The sequence below is a fragment of the Bidens hawaiensis genome, unplaced genomic scaffold (assembly GCF_021521415.1).
Source record: "Bidens hawaiensis isolate Kalapana, Puna unplaced genomic scaffold, B.hawaiensis_p1.1 tig00013761_1, whole genome shotgun sequence".
NCBI lineage: Eukaryota > Viridiplantae > Streptophyta > Magnoliopsida > Asterales > Asteraceae > Bidens > Bidens hawaiensis.
The window spans coordinates 543,007-561,381 of NW_027492175.1; the positions used below are offsets into that span (position 1 = coordinate 543,007).

At 34.0% G+C, this 18,375-nt stretch overlaps 3 pseudogenes across 1 annotated transcript; 1 reads left to right on the forward strand and 2 right to left on the reverse strand.

The window, feature by feature from the left end:
* Positions 1-5,749: 5,749 nt before the first annotated feature.
* On the reverse strand, positions 5,750-11,585 carry LOC143544867 (putative glutamyl endopeptidase, chloroplastic; annotated as a pseudogene). Its single transcript, XR_013137324.1, has 14 exons — positions 11,293-11,585; positions 9,888-10,095; positions 9,689-9,799; positions 9,546-9,594; positions 9,294-9,406; positions 8,700-9,204; positions 8,506-8,634; positions 8,136-8,432; positions 7,548-8,006; positions 7,406-7,471; positions 6,846-6,906; positions 6,595-6,744; positions 6,097-6,527; positions 5,750-5,997 (listed from the first exon to the last, which is right to left on the reverse strand). The product of XR_013137324.1 is annotated as a putative glutamyl endopeptidase, chloroplastic (transcript).
* A 2,369-nt stretch (positions 11,586-13,954) lies between these two features.
* LOC143544848 (calvin cycle protein CP12-2, chloroplastic pseudogene) lies at positions 13,955-14,568 on the forward strand (annotated as a pseudogene).
* A 1,726-nt stretch (positions 14,569-16,294) lies between these two features.
* On the reverse strand, positions 16,295-17,278 carry LOC143544849 (bZIP transcription factor 53 pseudogene; annotated as a pseudogene).
* Positions 17,279-18,375: the final 1,097 nt, after the last annotated feature.

Sequence of the window (18,375 nt, forward strand, 5' to 3'; positions counted from 1 at the left end):
TAAAACTGGTATAAATGACAACTAAACAAACAAAATCTCACTCAACAAAACTAATGGATCACTGTTTATTTTTTTAAGTTCTCATTCTTGTTACCTATTGTTTACACATGAAGTTATAATACAATGATTTCATCGTGTCTATCAAGATATCAACCTAATTGTGAAATTATATGACCAAGGTTATATTCTTACATCAAATAATTTTTGTTGTGTTTTTATTTTGGTTGTTTTATTGGTTAAATAAGTTTGAATAATTTACAATTATCTTGTTGCTCGCATGATTGTTTTTTTTTTGAACGACGAGTGTAACATCATGATAATTTCGAGTTCAAAATGTCAAAATTCCAAAGTTAAGGGACTGAAAATGTCAAATTCCAAACCTTAGGGTTTAAATTGAAAATTATGATTTTCTGACCCATCGCGCTACGCGATGGATCATCAGAGAAACCCATCGCGGTACGCGATGGGGCTTCTGACACGTTTTGACACGTGTGCCACGTGGCACACGGTGGCATCACTTGCTGCCACGTGTCACCACGTGGCAACACTACTGCCACGTGTCGTCACGTGGCGCGGCGCCTGCCACGTGTCAACACGTGGCAGGTCTACGCAGTGAGTCACCAGACCTATATCGCGATACGCGATAGGTCTGTCCAGGGTCCCATCGCGTACCGCGATGGGATCCAAAATGTTGTCTATAAATAGCAGGTCCGGGATCTCATTCTTGGCACACCAAAATCAGTTCTCAATCCTCTCTCTAACATCTCTCTACAATACCACAATCGTATACTCGATCCACCTCGATAAGCGTGCCATATTTCCTCGTAAAACGTGTCCCGAACCTTCATTTGTGTACCAACGTTTCCTCGAAATTCGTGCCACCCTCCACCCACATACGATCAAGAAGGTGTTATTGTAATGACAAGGAGTCTCGATAGACGTGTCGACGAGTGTTGAAGTTGGCATATCAAAGTTGACCAAAGAAGTAAAGCAGCTTCGGAGTGCTGCTCAATTTCGTAGGGTTTTCAATACGCCACTAAGGTTAGGCGTAATAACGAATTCAATATAATTCAATATTATATTAAAGGCTTAAGCCCTAAGTCGAGGTTATACTCGATACCTCGATAAAAGAAATACAAACATAACAAAGAAAAGAATAAAGAAATGTTGTAATAGATAAAATATATATTTGTGTGCAAGTATATATATATTCTTTGTTATTAAATTATTATTTAAGTTATAAGAGTATTCTTAAATAATAAAAAAAAAAGATTACGTTTCTTAGAGAAGAAAAAATGTCGGGTTTCTATATAAACTAAAGGTTTATAATTTACTTTTAAACTAAAGGTTTTCAAGTAAAAGAAAATGAACTAAAGGTTCATCGAGGTTGAGATATACAATAAGACTAAACGTCTTAAGCCGGATCGTGTATCCGACTAACAAATGTTTATACTCGTACTATATGTGCGAGATAAAGAAGGGAAAGACCCTTGGACGGTGAGTGAAGCCGATCCTAAAGCGATAAGGTGAATACGTCCCCAAACTTTTATAAACTTGTTTTCAAACGAGTAAAACATGTTATGTGAAATTGTTTACAAGGAACTGTGTGTTCCTAAAACCGTTATAAATAAGGGTATAAACCTAGCCCTCAGGCTGTGGTATACGTGTGTTTGGATCCTTACATAGGTGGTACTACGCGATGAATGGACACATCGCACCACCCTTGGTCGTAGGACGCTCTCCTGCAGGGAGTACGACCGTTGTGTATATTTACGGGTACTTAACTAAGTCGAACGCTGCGGTGTTTGGTGAGGTGACCTAGAGTAGAGGCTCGTATTTATAATGTGTTATTTGACTTTGTTATTCCTAAGCCACGATAGGCCGAGGCAGGCGTAGTCTCGAGGGGTAATAAAGTAAAAGATAATATTTTTGCGTCAGCGTGTTCACCAGCATTCGTTGCTGACGTATTTTCTTACATTTTGCAGGTGAACAAGATTAGTGCTTGAAAGTGTCGAAGTGCTATATTAAATCCGATGGCTCGGATCTTTTGTATGAAACTTTTAATATATAAATGGTGGTGGTTTTGTAATGTAAAAACAAGTAATCTTTTGTACTTAAGTTTGGGAATCTTTTAAAATCCCAACTTTTGTTTATATAAATATTTACAACTTAAATTCACAAGTTTTATAAGACTTCCGCTAATATAATGTAACTCTGATTTATTTACACTTATGGTACCAACTGTTGGATCACACTCCTAGGCCTGGTATTCGCATGACTTTATTATTTACGCTTTTTCAAAAGCATCCTTTAATTTTATTTTTTCATTTACTATATATGTATTAGACTATTAGTTGCTTTTGAAATTTATTGCCACGACCGGTGTCAAGATTCAAGAAAAGAAAAAAAAACAATCGTTGTTGTGGCCTGTGGGAATGCTTTCAAACTAACCTCGAACCTTATGACTCACTATGTTTGTGAAATTATTCCTTGCATATGTATAATAAAACTAGGTTAGACCCCGTGTGACACACGGGTTGATAAAAAATATAATAAACAAAATAAAAAGAAATCATATATATAGAAAATAAGATAAAAATGGGTTCATGTTATATAAACAATTATACTACTTTAAGTAGCATATAAATTACAATTCTCTAATAATATGTTGCTGGTAATTTGTTACTAACACTTGTGGTTAAAGAAAATGCAGATCCAGAATGATCATTTGTAAACATGATCATGATCATCTTAAATTTATTTCATTGTTTTTTAAGTCACGAAAGTCTTGTTTCAATTATTCCAAACATCAAAACCCAACTTTCTTTAAGGCAACTGATAATTATTAAATCTGTAAATATTTTAATAACATAAGAAATTATACTGTCTACATATGAAATATTTGGTAGTGATGAAGTGTTAATATGAGAATGTTTTACAAAAAAAATTATAAACATGTTGGCATATTAAAAGTTAAAAACCAAAAAGAAAAAAAAAACATTTTACTTATAAAGACAATGTATGTACATTACATATAAACCAACTACGTGAATCGATTAGATTACATGATTAGGATTGAATGAATCACATTAAGAAGATTGATCGATTGAATTGCGAATCGATTGAATATGTGTATGTGAATCGATTGACTCTTATTGAAGTTATGAGTCCGATTGAATTTATAAAGGTGAAACGATTGAATATGTGAATCTGATTACAATTGAATATGTAATAGGTAGACGATGATTGCTATGATTAGAACGTGTGAATTGGAATGATAAAAATTCTTAATATGATAGGCATTCCAAGTTTGATTTTGAAATTGTATTAAAATAATTAAAAAATAATTATAAAATGTCAAGTGACACTTTAAAGAAATTTGGTGAAAAATAAAATGAGAATTTGATGGAAAATCCACCTGTTTATTATAAAGAGATATGTTTGGCTGTGGAAAGTATATATTTTGTAGAAAAATATAAAACCAACATTCTTTATTAATACATTGGTATAACTTATATGAAAATAATAAACATAATCGTGACGTAACGTTCAAGTATGAGAACTATAGTGCATACTCTTTTCATTATGTTTAATATTGTTTGGTTAGTTTTTAGCTAGTTTAATTAAGACCTACATGTTTTATATTGTTTGGTTAGTTTTTAGCTAGTCTAATTATTTTGATTTTGAAATTTATTTAAAATAATTAAAAAATAAGAAGAAAATGTCATGTGGCACTTTAAAGAAATTTGGTGAAAAACAAAATGAGATTTTGATGGAAAATCCACCTATTTATTATATAAAGAGATATTTAATATCTAGTCATGGGTTTCGAGATAAGTTTTACATCAGTTTATTAGTATCATTCTTCCGATCAAAATCCCAACATTAGTTTGAAATTCGGAAAAAAGTATAACGTCATTAAGTCTTTTTTAATGAGGGACCAGCTTTTTTTAAATTTGGGTACGTCAGTGACGATAAAATGAATAAGGATTATTATTGGCCAATACTGTTTAACATAGATTATTAAATCTAATAAGATAATAAAAGGCAAAACACACTCATTTAAGAAAAAGATAAAGCCTTACCTGTTATAATTCTTCCTTTCTCACTACTTCCATTAATAATGCATCACTAACAATAATATATCATCAGTTTAAGGTATTAAAGTTTTTCTTTAATCATGACTTGGACGAGGCTTTTAAATTTGTTATAGCATAAAATTGCACTCGCAACATCCTCGAATTTTCTGCATACAAACAACAAATGTAACAAAAGTGATACTTATTTACTTGAGTATGCTTTAGGTTAAAAAATAAAATCACTTATATTGAGTAATATAAATAATTAATAACAAAAAACTAAGTAATACTAACACATCTCTTAAGTTCATATTATTCATTTCTCGGTTGAATGATTATGGTCTAAAAGTATATTCAAATCCTTTGAATCTCGTATTTGTTTGGTTTTATTTGTTATGTTGTGTTGTGTTTAGTTTTTTGACTGGTCCATGTATGTGTAAGCTTCCTGTTGGATGTATTCTCATGTAACAAAATGTTTGTGATGTTGGAATGAAAAAAATTGCTTTGTTCTAACTCATACAATCACTAATTAAGTAAGTAGCTATCAGTCATGAAAAACATACAAGAGACAAGAGATCGAGACATGTTTACGTAGAAGAAAGATAAAAAAACCTTTTTATAATTTATAGTCAAGTTCATGATGATAATTTTATAAGTGAAAAGAGTTTTAAATAAATTTTATGTTACATTGCAGTGGCATATACATCTCATACTTGCATATATTACGGGATTGCATATTTGCGTCTCCTTTTGACTTTTATAAGTTGTTTTGATAAGTCGTTTCCTCCCGACTTATCAAAAACTCCATTTTTTTAAAGTTAAAAAGTCACATTACCTACCCCCCCCCCCCTCTTACATCGCGGTAATATAAACATCAGTTTTATTTACTTCTTTAATATTTTATGAAGTAACTTATCAATTTTAATAGTTTCTCTTTATCCACTCTAATTCGGTATGAGCACCTACCTTAAAAATCAAGTTGTGTGCTTCGATGATCAAAATTTCGTGTTAGAAATGGAAATTGATTTTACAGAATAAATCTGACTATCCTTATTACAAGGGCGTTGGAGACGTTTGCGATCCGATTAAAGTATTATTCGAAATCAATGTGTGTTTCGATGATCATAATATCGTGTTAGAAATTGAAATTGAAACAGAAATTGATTTTGCATAACAAAAGTAAATTTCTAAGCATAGATGGTTATGAAGATGTTTTGCTACGCACGGAAAATAGTTGATGAAGGCGGTTGTACAAACAGTACACGTTATGTCTTTTACATTGTGTCGACAAGTCAATCTATATATTAGTGTCTGATATTGATTTAAAATTAATGTTGTGTTTTATAGTAGCCAAATGTAGCCATTAAGTTTAGTGTATCTCGAAAACTTGACTATGGTTAACTGACTCATACCAACTTGCCGCATCAAGTGGATAAAGAAAGCTAGTTCCAACCAGAAGGGACTCAACGAATAAATAGTCACTCATGTTTGAACCTTAGCTTAATGCTTGGTTTTGCACATTCAAAAGTACGTCATCCGAATGCAGCAGAAAATTTGCGAAGTTATTATACAATTCCACGGATAGCAAAACTTGGAACAGTAGTAAAATTATGTTGAATCCAGATCTCCCTTATAAAACGCATTGTGTAAATAGTGTTTTTACTGAAATATAATCAAAATCATAATTTCATAAATATGCAGATGTTGCAGGATTATCACACAGATATTTGTATCTAATCCAATTTCAAATTTGTTTTCACTTCAAGACTATAGGGATGGTACAACAGCCATCACTTCCTATTTACATTGTACAGTATCAGCCGCTCACGTATTCTCAGAAGCTGAGGTCGCACGGGCACGTCTGCCAAATAATTTCTTCAAGTAACCAATGGACCAAATTTTCGCTCCAAAAAGAGATCTAAAATATGATAATATTAAAATTAAAAAATGAAAAATTAAATAATATAAATAACCATAATTATGATCTTAAGCGTAAACCGTAAAATCAGAAATTTACCAAAGTGATGATCTTGTATTAAAATGAAGACCATCAACTCCACTGTCTTCCAGCTCAGCAACAGCACCACCACCCGAGGCGACAGTTTTGTTCTCGGTGACTTTGCTTTCATCATTTTTCAATGCAATGTCTTCTGAAGAATTTGAAACACAGAATTTGTGTAGCCACCTGTCAGTCTCCCATAGGACATGCATTATGCTCTCACGCGATGAATAACCATGGCTCTCGAATGGTAGGATGACGAGGCGAGACAGGGCCCCGTGGCCTTTTAAAGCAGTGAAGAAACGTTCTGATTGCATTGTTAACGTTCCTGAATTATTGTCTTCTTCTCCATGAATAAGTAAAATTGGCTTCTTAATCTTATCGGCAGCCATGAAAGGACTCATCTTTATGTATGTATCAGTAGCTTCCCACAACGTTCTATCCTCACTCTAATAAAAAATACATCCATAAATACATAATATGTGTTAAACATTAATTACAAAAAGATAATGTTACCTGAAAGCCAAAAGGTGTAAGCGTTCTATTATAAGCTCCCGAACGAGCAATTCCACATGAAAATAGATGAGGAGCGTGTGCTAAGAGATTTGCAGTCATGAATGCCCCATATGAATGTCCACCGATAGCAATTTTGTCTGGATGAGCCACCTTAAGTATTTGCAAAAATAAATGAATAATAATAAAGAAACAAATATATAAACAACCCATTCGTAATAAAATTTTAAATGAACCAGGAAAAAAGAATTTACCCCTCGACGGATAACTTCCTCAACCGCAGCCTCTGCACTCCAAACAAGTTGCTCAACATAACTGCTCATAAATAAATTAGCATATATTAATATATATATTAAAATGAAGATTGAATTCTCCTCACAAACTTACTATTCAATAATTTAATATTTTATTAATTATTATAACTAAATCACTAGCTATAATTCCATAAATAAAAATAATGATTTTTATTTTCTTTATTTTAATTTTTTTCAACTAATTAAAATATTTAAAAAACTATATTTTTAAACACTAAACTTAGGCAAGTGTCGGCTTTACGTGTTTTATTTATCTGTTAAACGATTTCCTTAAACTTTGCTTTCATATTTTGTATAGTTCGTCTTTACAATGACCGAAACTTTTTTCTTATTTAAAAATATCTCATCGTCGCATGGTTTTATATCCGCGTTTCAACGTACCTTGCCTTTAAAATATTTTTTTTGGCTTACTAATTTATGTTTACGAATTTGTGTTGGTTCGCCACCGGGTTTTAGTCACTAAATTGTAGCAAACAGTCATATATAGCTAAAAGGATTACCTATCATTTGCTTCTTCTTTACCCTCACCGATGATAGGAATTGTAGGTCCAGACAATATGGCAAATCTGCATAACTTACCAGAATCATTAAACTGCTTAAATAATAAGAGAAATCATTTTAATATAAACAATTTAGTCTTACTTTCTTGCTAACCAGAGCAACGGTGAAGTTGGACCAATCCCAGCAAACTCATTAGGCGAACCACGAACTTGACCCGCTGCTTCCTTATTCTTAAACTCACCAGGATAAGACCAAACCAAACAAGGTAACGGGCCATCCCGTGACGGGTCATAGCCAGGTGGCAGGTACAAGGTAGCGGTCAATTGAACCCCGTCCCGTCTCTCATACCGCACCATTTCCTTGTGTAAGGACGCCAATTGAGGGTATGGATGTGGAAAGTTTGTGATTTGAAATACTTTCCTATCGGGCCATTGTTGTATATAATATTGCGTGTTTTCAGTCTTTGACTCTTTAGATGTCAACAATTTTAACTCATTCACATTCAAGTCACCGGCTTTTTGGTCAGACATCAGGGCCACAACACTCCCGTAATACTTCTCCTTGTCACTGTTCCATATTCTTTCTTTATCTCCAGTATCTCTGAAATATATTGGACAAGACAATAAATAATAATAATAATAATAATAATAATAAAATAATAATAATAATAATAATAATACACAATTTAGGGTTTATGTTTATTACATCAAAATATAATTAAACACTTACATGTCAAAGAGGTCTAGAAAAGGTATGTTTCCTTCAGGGGTAGCACCACTTCCATTTAATAGTAAGTACGTGCCTTCTTTATCTTCCTTCTTAAATTTAGCAATGACATATGTTCCAAATGACGTTCTTCTCAACATTGGAGAACCGGGGTCAGAGTATACATCTTCAGACGATCTATCAAATAATAAGCGTGCAGTCTCGCTGGACCCAGGAGCAATCAACCACGTTCTTACACGTCTTGTTTTGTACCACGATTCGTATACTAGTGCAAGTGAATCATCACACCAGCTAATTCCTCTGAAAACATTCAAAACATTGCATAAGCGGCAGTCTTACACACACACATATATATACACACGCATACACTTACCCATAGCGAAGATCAAGCTTAAAAAAAATTTTTGGCTCTTCGCCTTCGGGTGCATCAGCAGCTTGTGTGTAAACTATGTCACGAGGTGAAACTTCTACTTTAGCATCACCACCATCTTGTGTCTCCACCCTTTAATTAAATAATAATTATAACAATAACATTTATTTAAACAAGTTGAAAAAGAAATAACATACCAGTAAAGCTCTGAAGGCTTATCGGCCCTCCAATTCAAAGACCGCATGCCTTTTCTAACACTATTAAACGCAATTGGAATATCCTCAGCAAGAGGCAAATCACAAAGTGTTCTTAAAAACTTTCCATCAGCCAACCACAAATCATCTTTTGTCGGGAATCTGCCACATGGCACGTTAAAAGAAAACGGCCTATGAATTGAACTTAATAAAACATATTTTTCATCGGGAGATGGATCTAGTGATGTGTATATGGCTGGCTCCCCGAATAACTTCACAGTCCCGTCTAAAGACACCAAAACAAGCTGTGACGTCGCATAATATTCAAACAAATCCTCATCATATTCATCTTTCAGCAAATCTTGATACGTTCGGGCTTGAACTATGCTTTTTCTCTCGTTTGATTGGATTTTAGGACCTGATGGGACTAACGGTTTTTTTTGGTGGGCTTCCACGAGATAATGGGATTGTACAAACTAAGAGAGTTGAATCATTCACCCACACATAACTGCAAATCAACAGAATCAATATTATTGTTACCAAACAAGTTATTTTGTTTCTAAATTGTTTAAATTCAAACAAATTAGTGATCAATACTTGTCAAAGACCGCATTGAGAACCACATCTGGCGACTTAAACAACAGCTTAGCTTTTCCTGTTTCCACATCAGCAACCCACACTCTAAGTTGACTGTCACCATCATCATCATCCTGTTTCAGTCAAATCTTCCGATAATTAGAGTTATAAAGCAAAAGTTTGTTTCTGTATAAAAATGTAGATAGTTGGATGATAATAAAATACTATTAACAATTAACAAGTTTTCTCTATTGGATTTCATTTCATCATTACCTGGTCTTGCGGCCGAATGCTGAAGGCTAAATGTTTGCCATCGGTTGACCTTATTAAGAATAAAGAAATGTTAGTAACTTAATAAAGAAGAAAAATGGCATAGCACTGCATCATATATTCATATTATAGACGATAGAGTTTACCATGTAACAAAATTAATCTTAGATCCGTCTGGAAAGCCATGTATCAATTTTTCTGGACCTAATGTGCCATCATCCTTTAAATCATGAATCCCAATACCAGTATAGAACGACCTATTATAAATAAACAACAGATTATATTGATTCAACTATATCAACTTATCAATCACATTTAAATGTATTAAAAAAAAAACTAGCTCACATTCTACTACGGGAGTTAGATTTGCCATCAATACGAATGCCTGCAAGTTTTTCCTCTGGTTTTGCCAACTCAGATAATGGACGTAAAGATCTTCGTTTTAAGAATAAAATTTTATCCCTTTTTGGAGAAAATGATAAAGATGGAAGTGGTGGTGCATCAACAATATCTCTAATTTCTGGTGGAGGAAGCCGGTATCCACTGCTTAATTCTGATCACGCGTTTAAAAGAAGAAAAAGACTGTTAGTCCATCACAAAAATCAAAATATGCATGTTGAAGTTAAGTCATTTCTGAACTTAACAATCAGTTGTCAATATAAACCCTAAAATTGTGTGCAATACTGCAATACATGGTGTGTAATAGGGTTGTCCAAACTGCTCAGCGCTCGCTTGAAAACAATTCATGTTCTTAATTGATCTCAAATAATAACCAATTCACATAAACACGTAAAACTCGATGCTCGCTTGAAAAATGCTCGGAAAATACTTGTTTGATTTCAAAAGTCGTTTGCAAACAAGTTTGGCTCAGTATGTAAACGATCCAAGCACGAGCAAAGGCACGCTTGGTTTGGTTCAGTTGGTTCAAATTATTTTTTTACTTATTTTATATACATCTACTGATATACAATTTTTTAAAACCCTTTCAAAATTTCCCTCTCTCCGCCACTTTCATAGTTTTATTTGCTCACTTCAAGTTTTCATGCTATTAGAAGTTTGTTCATGTACATTATATCAAACTTCAAACTAGCTTCTTATAGAAACTTTTAAAGTGAAATATAGATAAGTGCTTGATCGAAAAACGCTCGGAAAATGCTCCTTTGAACTCGGCTCGGGTTGTAAACGAGCCGAAAAATGCTTGAAAAAATAATGTTCAATTTTGGTTCGGTTTGTAAAGGAGCCAGGCACGAGCAAGCTCTCACTCGGCTCAGTTCAGCTCGTAAACAGCCCTAGTGGGGTAATTAGGTCTAGAAACTACAATCAACAACCTACACAAGGTCTAAAATTTAGAATGCTAAGTTGCTAACTGACATAAAGTGTAACAAACAATCTTTCTTGTTTTTACTTCAAATGCAATAATAATTTAAAACTTTAACCTAATTTCAATGAGAGTATAATAACTCAACAAAATTATCATACAATATACCAATTCAAATCCTCAACTGAGCTCCAGTAACACTCAATTCACACTAAACACACATAATTAGAGAAACATTAAATGCAAACTAAATGAAGTGCAACAAGCAGTGATAGATAATATAAGTTTAACCTAATCACAATCAGAGTCTAATAATTCAACTATTAAGCAATACACCAATTCAAGTCCTTAATTAAGATTCAATAACATTCAATTCACACTAAACACACGTAATTAATGAATTCAACTATAAATCAAAGTTAAATCAAGTACCGTCATCTTCATATGCAGATACAGAACCATCAGTATCACCACCACCAGCATCTTCGGTTGCAATAGCAGCAACGGGAACAAGGTTGTGTAGCCTTGAGGTAGACATGGAGTGAAATAAACGGTTATGCGAGTGAATACGTGTTCGTGATGTTGAAACTGTACGGTGTTTGAAATGAATAGAAGAATAAGAAGATGGAGGAATAAGAAGAAAAGGAGGTGGAGTGAGTGACAATCGGTGGCAGAGTCTGTGTAACCGCATGATGATATGATTGCTTGAACAGTTGAATGTGTTAGTATTATCTTCAATCCAATTCGAACAAGTCTAATGATGTGTTGTTGTCTTTGTATTCGATGGGGCCACAACCTCTTGGTAGATATTCGACTTCCAGCACCAGTAGGAATACCCGGAATCCGGTTCTATCCGTACCTGACTCACGGGTACGACCTGGTATTGGTTTTCTATTTGAATCCGTTGGAATCGGTTCTACCGGTCAAAACCCGACCCCAAAAAGCCCCAGTCAAGTACCCGGAACCAGTTCATACTCAACCTGGGTCTGACTTTTGTTGACCATAATACCCGGTTTATTCATCTCTACGACAAGGTTGGTCTTGAGGGTGTGCGAGTCGTACCCTCGGCCGAGCCACTTTTTTTGAGGGGCAATTTTGTATATATATTTAATAAAAGGAAAATTGGATTTTAATAATCCCAACTTAATATAGTTGGCCAATAATAATCCCAACTTTGAAAATAGCTGTCACTGGTCCCAACTTTCACACTATTTGTTTTCATTGAACCTTCGTTAAAAAAAACTTAACGGCGTTAAGTTTTTTTCAAATTTCAAACTGATATTTTAGGGCTTTTGATCGGAATGAGGAAACGAGTCGATTGATGTAAAACTTAACTTGAAACGGCGCTTCAAAAATCTTGATTTTTGTTAATTAATAGTTTAAACACCAGAATGGAAGCATCCTTTAGTTGTTTGGACCACTGTTTGGAGGTAAGTTTTACATCAATCGACTCGTATACTCATTCCGATCAAAAGCCCTAAAATATCAGTTTGAAATCTGAAAAAAACCTAACGCCGTAAAGTTTTTTTTAACGAAGGTTCAATGAAAACAAATAGTGTGAAAGTTGAAACCAGTGACAGCTATTTTCAAAGTTGGGATTATTATTGGCCAACTGCATTAAGTTGGGATTATTAAAATCCAATTTTCCTTAATAGAAATATCTTATGTATTATAATTGGATTTTGATCCCTCTTAATCTTAAAATTATCGGACCCAAAAAAAAAATTATCCATATTCGTTGAATAAAATTTAGGTTATTGGGTCCAAATGAAAATGACAAAATCAATAATAAACAAAATTAATGTGAATTTTTATTGTATTTGATTTTATTTCTATTTTTTTGTTATATTCATTACTATAACGTTAATGTCATTTAAAAATATTAGCTTATATATTTCTTTACTCGTTAGGCCCTACGAGCTTTTTTATTTCAGCTCTGCAGAGGTATACAAATTCATAGAGACGGCAATGCTCTATGGCCCCGGAGTATAAATCAGTGGTCAATTGAGATGATCTTTTTGGGTCCGCTACTATCCACATCGGCTTTGCAAACCTAATTTGTCATACCGAAAGGCGGACCTGAGTTATGGGCACGCGTGTAGTTATCGGTACCGATGAACCCGATGTTGAAGCTGAGAGACGGCTCAGATGCTCTTATACGGTTATTGACGTTCTGGTTTTAATACAAGAGCATATGTAATTGCTTGGTACGTATTGTTGTAATATGTAGATGTTCCATGAACGCTTGAGTACTCTTTTCAACTTATTGAACAATGATTAAAAGGTTTGATCAATTTGTTCATTACAGAATTAATTTTAAGTAGAGAACTATGACTATGACTATGACTATGACTATGACTATGACTATGATTACGTGTGAAATGTATAATATATGTTTGGTAGATATGATGAAACAGTGTAAGTTAGCAAAAAAAAATAAAAAATTGCGGTCACATAACAAGTTTATGCTCTTTATATTAAACAAAAGTTGCATACAAAACACGAAATTATCACTAACTTTCTACTTAAAATGTGATGTATCAAATAGATCAATTACCACGGGATTAAAAACATGGTTTCTTTTCCCATAAATAAAACAACTAAATGAAATATAATTAAAGTAGTCACTTATGTTTGTTGACTTAAGAAAAATACTAGTCGAGTCTTGTAGTGAACAATTGTGTAAATTTAAAAACAGAATTATTATTTATGGGTCAAAAAGACTCAACAAAATTGTTTGTTGCATGTTAATAACATAAGATTAGATTAATCAAACAAAATGACATCAATAAGTGAATTAATATACTTTCAATTAGTGCTAAAGGCATAACTAAACAATATAATTTTTAAATATTAGAAGTCAAATAAATATCTGTTTGTCATCTTTGTAGTTATATGCATTTTCTCATATCCAAATTCGAGAACACCATGAAAATCTTTGCTTTGCAACCTTTAGTAATCACACATAAAGATATTTATGTTATGAGTAGACGTGTAACCCCACAATTGGCCTCAACATGATAAGAAACATATGTTCTAAAATCATTACGTATTACAATCAAATATCTATATTCACACATATCATCTTGTTACTAGTTATAAGTTTATAAGTTATAACTATTCACAATAACCAACATTCATTCAAAACAAACACATTAACTAACAATGGCATCATTAGTTGGTGTTAGCCTCTCAATTCCCCGTGTATTGGCCAATCCATCATCCGACTCGCCCAAGATCACCGCGAGCCTAAAGGCGTCATGGGTCAAGATGCCTATAACCATGACCTCGGGTAGGATGTACTTGCAACCCGTTAGGGCCGCCCCTGAGGGTCTGTCGGATAAGATAGCCGCTAGTATTGAGAGCGCAAAGGAGTCTTGTGAGGATAACCCCGCTAGTGGTGAATGTGTTGCCGCATGGGATGAGGTGGAGGAGTTGAGTGCGGCGTCTAGCCATGCTCGTGACAAGGCTAAAGACACGAACCCATTGGAGACTTATTGCAAGGATAACCCTGAGACGGATGAGTGCCGTACTTATGATAATTGATCGGTAGGGGTACGGTTATGCCACATAACATTGTTATGTCACGTAACATTGTTATGTGGTAAGTTATGTTTGGTTATGGGGTACAAACAGTTGATATAGATTTGTTGTATATGATGTTATATTGATATTTGAATCATAGATACCATCATTATATATATGTTACTTGATATGTAGTTGTTTCGTGTTATTTTATCCTAGTCATCTACCCAGTGTTGCAAAAATCCTGACTAGTCACCGATTAATCGCTAGTTCCCACGTCACGGATTAATTTTGGGCTAGTCGGCCAATTAATCGGTCAATTGTCAAATCTGGTCGAAATCGGCGGTTTCCGGTCAAATCCTACCAAAATCGGCGATTTCCGGCAAGATTCTGACCAAAATTAGCGGTTTCCAACGAGATTCCGACCGAAATCGACGGCTCCACGCGAGAATTTAGTAAAAACCAACGGTTTCAAACGAGATTATGGCCAAAATATGTTTATGTATGTATAAAATTGAAAAAATTGCATATAAAAATTTGTGCGTGTATATATAAAAAATAAAAATTATACATTAAAGTCCGATCCGATTAATCGCTAGTCCCCACCTCACCGCCCGACTAGCAACTTAGCGACTAACGATTTTTACAACAATGCATCTACTAGTGACGGAAATAGAATTTCTTGTTCGTATGGACAAAATAACCAAATTGGCCAGTTATAATGGATCGGTTAAGAAAATACATTGTATTTTAATAGAAAATCCTAAAATTATTACATACAACCTATAATGATAATAAATTCAAACTATGAAGATTATACATGGCTAATGGAAGCACGGTAACAAAATATTAATTGCATAGACTTGTACAAAACCAATTCGGGTTCTAAACAGATCTGGTTTGGTCAAACGCTAGTCAAAACCGGTATGGGCCAAACAAGTTTGGGTTCTTAAAGAAGTTTGATTATTCGAAGTCCAAACCGCTATATGAACCTACAAGTTGGGTCGGTTTGGAAACTGGTTCGGCCCAAACCGGTTTAGGGTTGTTACCGGGGCCAAGGAGAGAACCCGTTTATCGGTTTGGAACTTGTTTTTATCTTTCGTCAATTTTTATATGCATGTGTCAAATGATTAACCTCAAAAGTACAGACACAGAAAGCAACACACAAAGACAGTGTGGTAACTCTATTAGGCATAATTGTGAAGACACTGTAACGTCATAAGCTGCCTTCTATCTAGAGGTGCACAAATCGAGTTTTTCAAATACCCGGTTCCGGGTATTAGAAAATTGGGTATTAGTAATACCCGGTCGGGTTTGGGTCCAGGTCCAGGTATTATCTCCAGAAACAATACCCTATGCGTCGGGTTCGGCTCGAGTATAGAACCGGGTATTTGTATACCTTATTTTCAGGTATTGAAAAAACCCTATTTTTGGATTGTTTTCGGGCTTTTTTCAGATATAGATTTGACTTTTTTAAGGGTTGTATTTTTTAGGGGTATTTTTCAAGTATTTTTCGGGTAATTTTGGGCTTAGATCGGGTATTTAAAAACCCGGTTTTGGGTATCGGAAAAGCTTTGTAATCGTTACCGAGTTTCGGGTATTGGAAAAACCGGGTTTTTGGTTCGGGTCCGGTTCTGGATATTTTGTTCATCTCAACTCTATCAGATGAATAGAAGTTTATTTCAGGCATAATTGTAAATTAGATAAGAAAAAAAAAGGTAACATATTAACTCAACATTACCATTTTTAAGTTGGGGCAAAGGAATCTCTTATAATTCAATTTATATATTTAGAAAGACCATCAACTTAAACTAATCACAATTTTATACAATCTTTTACTCTATCAAACCACCAAAAGGTACTTAAAAAAAAACACAATTAAAAAATTTATACATAGGTCATCAAACAGAATAGAGGACCAAATCTCTTGCAATTGTAACATCTCAAATCATCATTAAAATATAATTCCAATCCAAAGCTAGTTTTTCAACATGACCAAACATAACCACATACTTCAAAACTAAACATAAAATTAACCACCAAAATCCATAAACAAACTTAAACACTAGACAATCTAGATCAATACTAGAACATATTCATGTTGAACGAGGCCGCAATCGGCTGACCCGCATAAGGAAGCTGCCACGGTTCAAGCAAAGTATCCGGTATTTCCACAATCTCATACGCCATACCACTAACTTCTCGAGCAATATGCAAAACCGAGTTCAACGACTCCAACCTATCCTTCAACTCTGCAAGCTGAGCCTTCAAAACATTATTCTGGGAATCCAATTCAACAAACGACTGCGTGGTCCCATCAATCTTCTTCATTACGGTATTGCTAGCATCCTTCAACTGGTTAACTTCAACCAACAACTCATCCAAACGTTGCTGCTTCTTCGCACGAGACCGTCGTGCGGATTCCCTGTTCGATATCATTCGTTTTCGCTTTCGTTCGTCGAGGTTTGCATACCTCGAGTCTCCGTCGGACCCTAAACTGGACCCTAAAGAAGTCTGTTTTTGCTGTGGTGATGCCATTGTGAATCAAATAATAATATTACAATTTCCAAGTAGGATTAACGGTTTAAAGGTGTTAACAAAATTAATCAAAGATTTTAATCGAAAAAACTAAAACGAAAATATTAGGCCAGATTCATGAGAGCTCGTGGAACCAGTAGAGGAATACAACGGAGAACGAGTGGAGGATGCGAATACGATGCATCAAGATCGCATACGTCATGAACTCATCTACTCGATTGAAAGTATTGAAATCGAAATCAGATCTCAAAACCCTAAATCAAAGCAAGTCAACTTATCAAAGCTTATATCTCTTCGATCTGCAAAGATTGGATACACATACACAGGAATATTAGAATTCGTAAAACCTAATTATGCAAAATATAGAGAAGATTGAATACACATATACACACAGGAAAAATAATTTGTTAAAACCTAATTATGCAAACGAGAAAGAAGATGGAATTAAAAAGATTGGATACACATACACAGGAATATTAGAATTGATAAAACCTAATTATGTAAACGGGAAAGAATAAAAAATATCAATTCTAATTTTCATGTGTATGTGTATCCAATCTTTTTTTATTCTTTCTCGTTTACATAATTAGGTTTTATCAATTTTAATTTTCTTAATTAATTAGGTTTTATCAATTCTAATTTTCCTAATTATGATAAAAAAAGATTAGATACACATACACAGGAAAATTAGAATTGATAAAACCTAATTATGTAAACTAGAGAGAAACATATATACACAGGAAAGATAATTTTTTAAAACCTAATTATGCAAAACGAGAGAGAAGATAATAAAGACAAAAGAGAGAGAGAGAGAGAGAGAGAGAGAGAGAGAGAGAGAAGAGGGGTTACCTGGTGGCGAATAAAGGCAGGTGGGTGAACCAAAAGATTGGCCAAAGAAGGTTTGAAACGTATTCGAGTGGTGGGTTTTATAGGGTGAAAAGGGTGGGTTCCGAGTAATTACGGTAATTTTATATTAGGGATGACTAATGGAATGATGACAGGTCATTGGTTGCTTTTTTAACTAGTCCTTGTATATTTATTTATGACAAAATTAGTCTTTCATGTTTGTTTACCACATAAATAGACCTTCACATTGTTCGTATGATATGTGTTGCTAAATCATATACGAATTTACTCTTTGAGACGTAAGGTTTTTCTTTCTTTCTTCTTTTATCTTTACTTTGAAAAATTATTTAAATGATTACAATAAAGTAGCAGATAAACGGACTACAAGCTGTATCACTGCCCCATTATATATTGCAAACCCGATATGATCTTCGTGTAGTTATACAAGGGTGTTCACGATCTATTTTTTTTTTTTTTTCTTTTTACTTTAAACAAGTATGTTTTTAGTAAATGGTATATTAAACTAGTCATATTGCTTGTGTGACGCGCCCGGCAAAAATTGTTTAATTTGTTTGCTTGGTATAGGTTTTTATTTTTTTAGTATTA